Source organism: Siphateles boraxobius, unplaced genomic scaffold (assembly GCF_051911475.1).
Source record: "Siphateles boraxobius isolate OS27281-9 unplaced genomic scaffold, OSU_SipBor_1 37, whole genome shotgun sequence".
NCBI classification, from domain to species: Eukaryota; Metazoa; Chordata; class Actinopteri; order Cypriniformes; family Leuciscidae; genus Siphateles; species Siphateles boraxobius.
The window spans coordinates 402989-416487 of NW_027508997.1; the positions used below are offsets into that span (position 1 = coordinate 402989).

Sequence of the window (13499 nt, forward strand, 5' to 3'; positions counted from 1 at the left end):
TCTGCACAAGTAAGTGGTTTTGCAGTATGCGCCTCCATCATGGATTTCCAGACATCTTTTGCATGCTCTAAGCCTCCTCACCGCATTCTCTCTCTCTCTGAAGGTTTCAGGGTCCTAAATTTCTTGCAGAGATACAGCTTCTTCTTGTGTCTGCTATCTCCACAGACAATACAACCTGCTGGGTCACTGCTCAATTTGGTGGCTCTTGTTCTGGCATGCCTTGAGTCAGACCTGGCCTCCTTCCTGCTGGGCTCATCTTCTCATAACTGCTCCAGCTGCTCATATATTGCCTCCTGGGTTTTGAGGAATTCAAGGAGCTTGTCGAAACGAGTTTGTGGTGCAACAGCATTTTTCTCATCAACAAGATAAACCAGCCATTCCTTCTCCAGTGACTCTGGGAGTTTGCTCTCAATGGATTTTGTCACCAAGGGATTCTTCATGGCACCGATGTCTCCAAGCTCACCTAGGTCGTACAGGGCTTTTTCAATCATTTGAATCAGCTCCACTATTTTCCTGGCTTGGTGACCTCTTACTGGCGGCATTGCTTGCAACTCTTCCACAATTTCCAAGGCAATAGCAGCTCTATTCCCAAAACGATTCTCCAGGACACGGAATATTTCTTCTGTTGTATTATAAGCTGTAAGTCGAAACTCTCTAGCCACTTTATCATCGAGACTGTCCAGCAGCTGAAACTTCTTCACCTCTTTTGATCCGGTTGGTTCGCCTTGCTTCTGAAGAGCTTCCCACTCCTTCCTCCAGCGATGAGATTCACGTTTACTTCCAGCAAACTTGGGAAGGGAAGCAGGCTTCAACTTGATGGCTGGCCTTGGAGAACTATGGGCTGTAAAAGCTCTCTCAGAACCCTGCTCGATTTTTGCCTGAATAAATTCAGCCTTTCTGGAAACCAGCTTTGGGAGACAAACCTCAAGTTCTCTCAGAAGGCTTTTAAAGTGTTCTTGCTGAGCGGAAGGTGCCCAACGATTCCACTGGATATGAACTTCTCTTGCAACTTTAACCAATCCTCCCAGATGGCTCAGCATGAAGTCATATGCTTCCAGGTTCGCACAAGGTTGAACAGAAAAGACCCGGTCACACTCCGCCTCTGCCACTTGAAAAACCAGGGACATTTGGGGGTCCCCAAACCTAACCCAGAGAGTCTTCAAAATTAGATCTTTCCCCTTCTTCAATCTCTGGTCACATTCTCTTGCTGTCTTCTCTAGGTCAGCTTTTTGTTGCGAACTTAATGCTGGCACGTCCTCTGCATCCAGCTCAGCCTCAACCTCTGCGATCAAAGCAGCCTCCACATCCTCATTTGCTTCCATGACTTTCATGGCTTGTAATGAAAGATTTTTGAAGCTTTCTCTGAGCTCTTCCTCACACATGTCCATATGTGTCCTAGAAACAGAATTGGCGAGCCGAGAAAAGAGTCTTTTTGCACTGGTTCTTTCAGCTTTAAGCTGCTCCAATGACTTTGTCTCCGCCATGCCCTCTGGTTGGAACAACAGAATAATAATGCACACTTTGGGATGACGCTATGGCAGTTTACCTTTCTTCTTCCAGGCCTCCAGATGAGTTTCAAGGTCCTCCAATCCTGGCTGCGTTTTTTTACTGTCAAGCGTTTTCGTGTGACTGTGCGTTTCCCCACACTTGAAAGAGATAGGTTCTCACTACTGAAGTTATAAACTGGATTCCACTCAATGATTAGGCCTTGTGAATTATTTCCATCCATTTATTTAGAATTCATGTAGGTAAAAAACCTTTAAAGACAAACATACATACAGTGTTAATCACAGGAAAACCCAATAAAGTGCATAAGTTGGCAGGTTTAACATGACTTAATTTTACTCGAGCAGCAGTACAAACACATCATTAACCCAAGTTAATTAACCATTTCCCAATCTATATACAATGATATAGTCAAACACTTATTTCTATTTATATCAAATGGGTTTAAAACCAAGATTCCATATGATTTAAACAGCTGTTAAATATTAAACAGCTGTTAAACATCAGGGGTGGTGATGGCGCAGTGGATAAGCACATGCTTTTGGTGTGAGAGACCCCGGTTCGAATCCACTGTGAGACACCAATGTGTCCCTGAGCAAGACACTTAACCCCTAGTTGCTCCAGAGGCGTGCGACCTCTGAAATATAGCAATTGTAAGTCGCTTTGGATAAAAGCGTCAGCTAAATTAATAAATGTAAATGTAAATGATGTAAATGTAAATATCTCAAACATACAGCAACTAACAAACATAAAGTTCAGCGTTTCTCAACCAGCAGAGCTTCAAGCTTTCCGGCTGTCACTTCAGAGTTTTTTGGTGAGTACCCGATCCCGCACAATGTTCAAACAGACATCAAGCTTAAACACTCGAGCCAGCGCTGCTGTCTGCCGTAGCGTCAGCTCCCAGTGCACACAAACCAAAGCAACAGTGCGCTGCTTTATCTGGCCTGGGCACGCAAAACTGATTGCAGATTAGCTTCACCTGGTCATTTAAAAAAAACAGGTCTGAGTTCTCCATCTCACAAACTAGAAAGAGAAACAAGAAAACAATAGGACAAACAACATTAATAGAGACAAAAACAAAAGCATAGGTCGCAAAGTTGGGGAAACAACATTGAAACTAGACTGGCAAGCTGCAAGCTACTCATTGTGATGTAGGGTTTATTTAAAATTGGTCACTTCAGATCTTGCATTTGTACTGCATATAGCTACAAGTATCTCAGAAGGTAGTATGAGACTCATACAAGATGCGACTCCACATGTGAACAAGCAATTGTGGAGGAGACAGCAACTAATAAACACAAACATTAAGCATCATATGGGGCATAGTGTCACGGTCACTATTTATTTAAGCCCTCTGTTTCTCCCTGCTCCTGGTCTTGTATCTTTTACTTTAAGTTGATCTTTTACTTTAAGTTAAATTTTTTAATTAAAGTCTTCAATAGAATCTCCTTCGCCGTATGCGAACATCAATATAACAGGGAAGCTTGTTATTAGAAAATCTACACAATTTTAAAAACAGCTGAGCTACTGATAAATGTAGCTAAGTTAGTAGCATTGCCATTTTAGCTAGTTATTCCCAAGCACTGATAGAAGGGGATAAGAAATAAAATTTACTTGGTTTGGAAAGATTGCAAAGCTCTCGGGTGATTTTTTTGTAGTCCACGCAGACCCTGGTAGGTGTTTGCATAGTGCACTCAGCCATTCTCTCCTGCCATCTCCGTTAGCTGGACCTCATCTGCATCTTCAGTACCAATAGCAAAAAAGTTGACTTCTGAATTAGCCAGGGATTGAGGCCAAGTTTCCAGTCCACTTAAATCATTAACCTTGCCATCTGTTATCAGAAATAGCACTTGGGGTACATTCTTGTCCCGACGTCCACCATGAGTTGTGTCAAAGTAGGAGAGTGTGTAGTTAAGGGCCCGGGCCGTGTTTCTTCTTCCCCCTGAAGATTTGAGGTTTGAGATAACCCTCAGAATATCAGCCTTACTGTTGTACTTTTTCAGGGTGAACTCTGACTGAGGGCTGTTAGAGTAGGTGATGGCGCCAAATCGTACCCGTTTTTCTCCAACCACAGATTTGTCCACCACATATGACATTAAGTTGATAATTTCTTTGAAACCATCTTTATTGGGATTACCAGAGGCATCCACAAGGAAGATTATGTCAATCAGTTCGGATGTCTTGCATTCTAGAAAGATGTATGATCATAATGTAAGAAGTCATTCTGGCTTTGGTTTTTACTATAATACACATAAAAGCTGACAATCTTTTAGAAGATATACACATTATAGGCATAGTTCACTCAAAAATAAATCTAATAAAACGAATCCATATGAATAGAGCGGTTTGGTCAAAATTTTCTGAAGAGACTCTATCACTTTATATGATGAACAGATTGAATTTACTTCAGGCTTTTATTCACATATAAACAGTGATCAGCGAACATTAACGGAAGCTCAACCGAATCTGCTTGACGCACAAGATCAAACCTCTTGTTGAAGCTCAAACATGATGCGTAACACGAGAATGAACCTCATTGGTTCTTGCACGTCAGGCGAACATGCTTGAGCTTCCATTTACCACAACCGATGTGTGAGTTGATGAATGTCTATATGTGAATAAAAGCCTACATTTAATCTGATTATCATATTGATATATAATGATTATCAAATGATATATATCATTTGATTGTGTCTCTTTAGAAAATGTTGGACTAAACTGGTCAATTCATATGGATTAGTTTTCCGATCTCTTTATTAACTTTTTAAAGAGTAAAAGTGCCAGTTGAGTGGCTATCTATGGAGGGACAGAAAGCTCTCAGACTTCATCAAAAAGATCTTTATTTGTGTTCCGTAGAAATTCTTACGAGTTTGGAACGGCATAAGGGTGAGTAATTACTGAAAGAATTCATTTTTGGTGAACTATTCCTTTAAAACTGTACGGTCCTTCTCTTTTGGCAAAACAGTCATGAGCCATACATGTCCACATGCTTTTGCCGGTCAGATTCAGATGGTCTTTGGAAATGGAGGGTAAGATGAGTCATCCGTAGTTTTGTCCAATTTAATGAAGAAAGATTATTTGTTGTAAATGTTTTCACTTTTAAGAGTACACTAGCAGTAGATGCCCTCAAAGCCAACAGACATGGACTAAAAACCACAAAACTAATCAACTAAAAGAGGTTACCGACATAATGTGATCTCTTTTAAAATCTCACATTTTTGTTAATTTTATTTACATACCTGTGTTACAGATCTTGAGAAGAACCTCACTGCCTAATTCTTTCAGGGAAACAACTGGGTCTTCAAAGAACACACCTTCGTGGGATCCAGCAATGGCAAGAATCTGAGATCTGTTAGCATGTCTCATACCAATGGCATAAATGTTGATGGAATTGTCTCTTAGGACTTTCGCAGGTCGGGCTTCATCATCCCTACTATCTCCATCTGTAAGAACTATCAAGAACTTCATGGCACTGGAGCGCCCTCCTTTAGACTTGTCAAAAGATTGAAATACTTCTGTAAGTGCCTCTCCAGTGTACCTTTTTCCATGCATCGGCTCAATGTTTTTAATTTCCTGTAATAATCTAGCTTTATCATCTAATGTATCTAAGGAAAACTCCTCTTTTGTGTTTGTGCCATACTGAACAACTGCAACACGCTCCTTGGCTGGTCCAATTGAAAACTTTTCTATCACAACCGCCATTATTTGTTTCAATTTTTTAAAGTCTTCAGTGCTAACACTTTCTGATCCATCGATCAGGAAGACAACATCTGCAAAAAGACCTTCACAACCTAAAAATAAGAAATTTATAAAGTGAACACTCATTCTGTGAAAAGAATCTTGAAACAACAATCAGACACTGGCAGTCATTTATTTGCATGCATTGGTTATATTATTAAATAACAAATCTAAAAATAAAATTGAGCAAATCAAATAACCATGCAAACATACCATATTGTGCAAATCAAGTAACTGTGCAAACATACCATATAAACATATGCCATAAATTTAATTTCTTACCTTCAAAGTAACATATTTCTGTAAGGATGTCTTTCTTAATATCCTTGACAAAATCATAGTTTTTGACATAATACGTTCTTTGTGAACTGCCAGATATTAATTCGAGTCCAGGCACAGATGCACTTTCACACCAATAGCATAAACTATTTTATGTGACTTTCTGTTCTGTTCTCAGTATTTTAGCAGGAACTTCTACTGACTCTTCTGTCCCTATTGATTCGCCATCTGTGATTACGAACAGCAGCCCACGAACATTTTCACCACGTGTTCTAACAGCTTCTTTGAATAGCGGTATAATTTGTCTTAAAGGTGCAATGTGTAAAAATTGTGAGTATCTATTAACAGAAATGCAATATGACATCCATAACTATGTGTTCAGTGGTGTATAAAGAACTTACTTAATAAACCGTAATGTTTTTATTACCTTAGAATGAGGCATTTATATCTACGGGAATCCCCTTCTATGAAGGTCGACATATTGTGACGTCATGTTTCTACCGTAGCCGACAGCGAACAAACAGCGTTACAGAGCGCGTTTCGTCACTACCTTGAAAGAGAAGCCGCAGAAAGCTAGAAGCTAGCCATAAACACCGTGAGTAGTGACTTTTCCCTTGTCAGTGGTGTAAAATATGTAGTTGGATTGTTTCATGTAACTTAGTTCTTCTCCCTCGCTGTGTTATGGCTTTGCTATGTGAGGATAAATGTGCTGGTTACGTTCGTGAGACAGCTGATTAGTACTCTTGTCATTGACCGTAAAACAGTTACAGGAATCACCAACCCGTCGATCTGGGAAGCATTTTAAGTCGATCGAGTTTCCAAAATCGGAGAAAAAAAGCCTATTGTGTGTAGTAAATGGTGTCTAGGGGATGCAGAGGCGCGCGCGCTGTTACAATCACGTTATTTCTGCCGCACGCACCTTTGGGCTCATGCGGACGCGTCCAGCATAAACAATGCTTAACGCTTTAACCAGCTCAGCCACAGTAACAGCTCATATTAGCCAGCTAAACTTTTACTACCCTGTTAGAAACAATATATAGTTGCATAGTTTCATGTGGTTCTTCTCACTCGCTGTATTATGGGTTTGCTATGTGGGGAGAAATGTGCTGGTTACGTTCGTGACACAATCAACTAATTACTATTATTATATTACGTATTAAGACCCTTGATCCTCACCTGACTATGGCTTTGTAAACTTTATCCATGATGTGGTTTATAATGGACTGTGGTACAGAAACTTGGTTTACTCTGGCTATTCTCTGCCGTCTCAGACGACGATGTTTGTCCCGTTTTAGCCACCGTAGCTTCTTCGAAAGGGAGGGGTGAGCGGTGGGCTGAGCCCTTAGTGTAAACTCGCAACCGAACCGCTTGATGTCGCTAAAAGTCACACACTGCACCTTTAACCCCAGATCAGTCCTGGTGCCCCCTCCATTCATAACGAGATTCTTCACTGCCAGAACTGTGGTTGCACTGCTTGCAAACTTCACTACCCCAATGCGCACATTGTCACTCCCAATCTCAAACACATGAAGCCATTCAATTATGAATTTCTTCATATCTTCAAAGTCTGCATAGGATATACTTCCTGATTCATCCACAAGGAAGTATATGTCAGCTTTGACTGTTTGCTGGCATTCTACAAAGTAGTGAAAGAGTATCTCATTATGAAATTGGAATTTTGAAACAGGTTGAACATTGTGCTGGTAATAAAAAGAAAATGTTAAAAAATATTGTGCAGACCTTTTGATACTGCGCCAAGTGAGATTTTAGGTATGATGGCATCTGTGATTTCAATGCAAAGAGTTTTGGTTAAAATCTTCGCAAGTGAATTAAGTTGATCAAAGCGTTCCACATTTAACACAAACTTTGTGGGTGGGTAGGATGCAATCTCTCAATTCATCCTCTTTTGTGTCTTTGATACCAAGCACAAATACAGTGACGCCTGTTCGCCGTAAATCTGCTGCAGCGCTGGCCGCGTCATCTGTAGACTTTCCATCGGTGATAACAACAGCAACCTTTTGAACATACTCATCTTTTCTGCTACCTCTTGCTTTGGTAAACACATGCTCTTTGGCAAATTTCAGAGCAGCTCCGGTGTATGTTTTACCACGACCATATGCTATGCTACTGATGTAGCGCAGGATGTCAGCCTTATCATCAAAGGTGTTAAAGTACACATCAGCTCGAGGGAAGTCGCTGTTACAGAGCGGGCTCCCGCGCCGCCTCCTCTTCACCACCTGAGGGAGCCTTCACCTGAATACTAGTTCACCCTGGAACTCTAATCCCCATAATGCTTCATACCTGGACTGATTGCGCACACACCTGCCCCCTCATTCAGACTCTCCATATAAGCCACACTCAAACAGAAGTTCAGTGCGAAGTATTGCATTGCCACGGCCTGTAATCACGGAGCGTTTTTCCCTATCTTGCTGATCTATTTGCAGACCTTGGATTGTTATCTCACTACTGCCTGTTTGCTGCCTGTCTTGACTTGGATTATTGTTTATTGCTGCCTGCCCTGATCTTCTGCCTCTTACCTGACTACTCTCTGTTGTTGCTCTCTGAATTCCCTGTTTTGCTGTTTCTTGACCCCTGCCTGTTTGACGTTTCTTCAAAAAAGCTGCAGATGGATTCTACTCAGTCTCCACACTCATTACAGTCGCTATACAGGATCACAGCTACCTTTATTTTTCCCTTGCCCACGTCGAGACCTCCGATGGTGCTCTCGAGAAAGTCACGCACAAGTTGGGAGTTTTTGGATCTGATACTGCTGGACTGATCAACAATAAAAGCGATATCTGCCACCACGTCAAACTTGCACTCCGTCAGAAGACAAGAATTTTACTTTTGGATTATGTAATACATAATAGTTTTTTAAATCCAGTCATAATTAAAACTCAAGGGGGAATAAGTTTAATAACACTATGAATTATATTGAAGAATAAAAGATTATGCAAGCACTCACCCTCTGTGACAGTAGCGTCTTCCCATGTGTCAATGGCAAACTTAAGTTTCTGTTGTACTTGTTGAATGTTGCCTACTAACTTGTAGCTGTGCTGTTGACTAGAGATGTTCTTCATCTCATACGGATTAGCTTTGATTAAGCCAACAGCAAAAACCGTCACTACATCTTTATTGACTTTACGGGATGCTTGGATGACACCATCATCAGATTCTCCAGCTGGTTAACCAGTCTATAGAGGAAGTTCCTTATTTGCTGCTCTTGTTTAGATGCTGAACTGTCAACCAGTATGAAGATATCAGCAAATCTTTTCAAAAAAGTTGAAGAGAATGGAACAGTAAATTAACAGTATGATGGGACTCAAAGCATGTACACTGTATATAAAGCAAAGCAAATACACTGTAAAAAATATTGTTGGTTTAACTTAAAAAAAGGAAGTAACCTGGTTGTTTATTAAAATAAAAAATTTGAGTTAATACAATGAAGGAGTTTGGTTTAATAAACAGAAACTCAAAATATTATGTTATCTGAACCACATAAGTTATATAAGTTGATTTGAAAAGATAAAAAAATGTTGTGATAAATCATGATTTTTTTTTTTATATAAACACATATATATATATATACATATACTGTATATATTACTGTGTACATTCATGGAAAGTTTTTGTTTTGTTTGTATTCGATAGTAGAGCTTCAAAAAGTGGACTGTATTAGGCAATAGCTCGGATCTAACTTCCTCAATGGGGTGTTGGTCAGAACACACTGTATTCAGATCAGTTCAATCCAAAAGGAGGTTTATTGTTCCAGTCTTAACTGTTCACAACACAGCGGTACACAGGATGTATTGCTTAACAGGGTGATTTCTAGGTGGATGTGTATGTACATAGGTGTGTGTGGTCTACAAAGGAAAGAAATAAAGATATATATTAACAATATGTCTTGATTATCATCACACAGAAATAATTTCCATAAACATACATATATCTCAAATAAAGAAACTCTCAAGTTCAATGCTAGAATCAATAAAGGAAATAATATACAAGCAACACATAATTATTATTAAACAACACCGACACCCAGTGGCGAGAAATAGAAAAACATCCGAAACCGAAACTAATCCTGAGGTAATCTAAATGAAAGGCACATAATCAGAAACATTGCGCTCTCAAACTCGAAATAACAAAAGGCTAGTAATGCGATGGTCACACATACATACATATCAAACACTGAGTGCATTATAAACACTGTAAATTGCGATTAATGTCGAACATAATCAGCACATTCACGTGCGCTCGACAGCTATCGATAAATGGCTTCATCTTCGATGAATACACATCACTGATGAACAGATGACATTGTATCAAGACTTTACAGGTCCTTAACAACCATTATATCATATTCTCAGCAAACAATCAACTTACATTAGTTTATTGACGCACACTTACTTTCACACACAGTCCAGCTCGCATCTTACACTCTCTCGGCTGCTGATGGCTGACTGAAAGTAGCGCATGCGCATATGCTGATGGCCTTTCTAACAGTTTGTATTCTTTTTAAGGATCTTTACATTCAACAATTCCACAGTATAAACACAAATGGGAAAGCATACAAAGTAAAATTTTACCTTGTGACTGGACGCCCAAAGTAAAGCACACTTTTTTGTACTGAATAATGAATAAGAACTCTTCACAACTCTTGATGTGTTCATCAACTCTTAATGTCCATTAGCAATGGAGCGCAACTTTTCCATGTTGCCTTTTCCCACCCTGATGACAAAGATGGCAACTCCCATATTTTGTAGTCTCTGGGCAGGTTCATCTACAGCATCAGTTGATTCCCCATCTGTGATGACTATGGCAATGCCAGGGATATTCTCTCTGGCCAGGTTGAAGTAATTCTCACGGATGAAAGTCAAGGCCTGACCGGTGTTGGTGCCTCCTCTACGGTAAATGAGACCATCCAACTTTGGGTGCAGGTCTTCCTTATCTAAATAGTCACCAAGTAGGAACTCTTGGTATGTTCTGTCACTAAACTGGGCAAGTCCCACTCTCACCTTGTCAGGTGTAAGGTTAAATCTGTCTACAAAAGCATGGAGAAACTTCCTCACTTCTTTAAAATTGTCTCCAATGCTATTAGACGAGTCCACAAGGAGCCATTGTCTGCCTGGGCAGTATCATTGCAGCCTAGAGCAACAAATGGAAGAGTTTTAGTTAGAACTTTGACCACTTAATTCTGCTTTTAATTTTTGTGTTTGTACAAATAGAATAATAGAAATGTCATTTTAAGGATGAAATCAGCATTTGCTGCAAACGGCATGTTTGACGTTGCCTTGTTGGTTTAACTTGAGATTCGACAACATTAAGGCCCTGTTTGCACCTGGTATTAATATGGGTTTTGGTCGATCGGATCAGAAGTAGACGAGGGAGACACAATCTCATTTACACCTGGTGTTTAATCCGTCTCTTTTGTCTACTTTCAACAACTCCTGTCCAGATTTCTTCGAGGGGAGGGTCTATGGGTGGGTAAATCTATGGGCTTGTAAATCTATGGGCTTTTTCAGATCTTGCGATTGCGTGACGCACAGAGCACAGAAAAAACATATGCTGCGTCCCAATTCGCATACTATCCGTCCTAAATAGTATTCGAAATTAGAATTAGTATGTCCCAAATCGTAGTATGTTGAAATGAGTGTTCCAAAGATACCCGGATGGTCTATTTTTTCCGGTCAGAATCCGAAGTGCAGATCGATGCGCACTCTAACGGCTGATATTGCCCACAACCCATCGCGCGTTGGACGAGGATTAAATTAGTGAAAGTGAAAAGTGAAAGTGACACGTGATGGCCAAGTATGGTAACCCATACTTGGAATTTGACCTCTGCATTTAACCCATCCAAGTAAGTGCACACACATTAGGAGCAGAGTAGTGAGTAGTGAACACACACACTGCAAACGTGGATACACACACCCGGAGCAGCGGGCAGCCTTGAGTGGCGCCCGGGGAGCGATTGGGGTTAGGTGCCTTGCTCAAGGACACCTCAGTCATATTCCTGCCGGTACTGGAATTGAACCAGCAACCTTTGGGTCACCAGTCCAACTCTGCTACCATTAGGCCATGACTGCCCCAACTAGATTAGATTAGAACTACAAACACGAGTGAAAGGTGTTAAAAAACTACAGACATGGAGGACGCGCGAGTCCGTGGTTATGTAGAAATGTTTAGATAAAGGGGTTTGAGTGGGTAATTATCAGTATAACATTACGAAAAAAAATGTATTCAATGTTGTCTACATTATATTGCATCTTCAGCAGCTTGTGAACTTTTGTAAAGATAGGCCTACGTTTAGCCATTAACTTTTAAATGCATCATTACATTCAAATTGCAAACACATGAGGAGAGTCACCGCATTAATGACCCACGGCTGCAGAGCAAGGTGCCACAACATTTCCTCCGAAACGGTAGGAAATTAAATTACATTGAATGGAGGATTTTAACTGTGACAAGATGATTGACGGGGCAGTTTACGGTGGCTGGACGCACGAGACAGAGCTGTCCGTTAAAGATGACTAAGTAGTATGTCCCAAAGCTTGCCTACTCTTTTGCTACACACTCAAAAGTATGTACTTTTTCTTCACAAAAAGAGTAGCCTACATACTTTTAGGTCGTAGTATAAGTAGGCGAATTGGGACGCAGCCATAGGCTACACCTCAGTGAGCGCGCTAAATACAAAAACATCTCCCAGCATCGTTTCTTTTTGGATATAAACACTAGAAATTGACCATATTCATACAAGACGATTTGCTCTACGCATAATAACTGGCAAGGGAAATCGGATACGACGATCCCAACCTCGAACTTCATTCACCACGTCTAAAAGTAGCCTAAGCTATGGTTTGTTTAACCTGTTTGTTATAGTTAATTTGACTAACGTTAAATCTAGAGAGAATAGTGGTTAAAACAGCATGCCACTTTATAAAATATTATGTTTTCATATATAGCTTAAGGCTGTCAAAATGGTAATAAATGGTGGCATATGTTTTGTATAACGTTCATAAATCTAGCAGACATTTGCCACAGTTTCTGTCAAATCATGCTTTAAAGCCAAATATGTTGCTCTTTCCAATGACGAAAAACAGCATAGAAAATTGTTTTGTCGTGTTTTATGTTTCTCTTGAAGCAGAGTCAGATGTTATAAGGGGGTTGGGGGGCAATGTGAGCATAATTAATATGCACCCAAAATTCAAGATGTGGAAAAAATGTCCCTATACGAGTTATTTTTATATTTATAACATAAGATATTAAAAAATATTCCCAGATTATTGGCACGATTGCTAATGTGATATTGATTTTATACAACAGTCCAGTAAACAAAGAGTGAATATTGTGGTGTGACATTTCAGACGTAATATTGTAAATATTCTCTTTTTTTTGCTCTATTTCTCCAATGACAGTAGTTTCAAACAAGCCACAGAAAAAGAGTAAAGCCGGGGTTTTTGTGACTGTGTGACCTAGTTGCTTATTTCCGGAATGAATCTGCCGCTTTGAACGAATCCGTTGAATGAATGCTTCTATGACTCGTACAGTAAGACGTTGATTTGGCGCCACCTATTGGCGGTTTTAATTTCATAATTAAAAAAATATTATTTATTATTTTTTAGCATCTATTTTTTTCTATATTAAAATGATTATATTTAAATAATTAATCTCATAACATTATTTATGATGTTGTAATTGCAGTGTAAATGCATTGATAGAAAAAAAATGGTTAGAACATAGTTAAAAAAAATGCCCCTGGAAATCAATTTAAGGGGTCAAATATGTGCTATTAATGGGAAAGTTAATGTCTGGGTGATATTGCATAAAAATATATATATAAGCAAAGTTAAACATATGATATTTACTATAAAACCAATATAATTAATGCATCACACTTGTGAATTTGCCTTCAAATGTTTTATCTTCAATATTTTTCATATAATTGTTAATATAATCATAATAATTTTTGATCATTT

The 13499-nt window shown here is 39.5% G+C and overlaps 1 pseudogene; it reads right to left on the reverse strand.

Moving 5' to 3' along the window:
* LOC143702931 (uncharacterized) overlaps window positions 1–13499 on the reverse strand; it is a 42644-nt pseudogene that overhangs the window by 24681 nt on the left and 4464 nt on the right.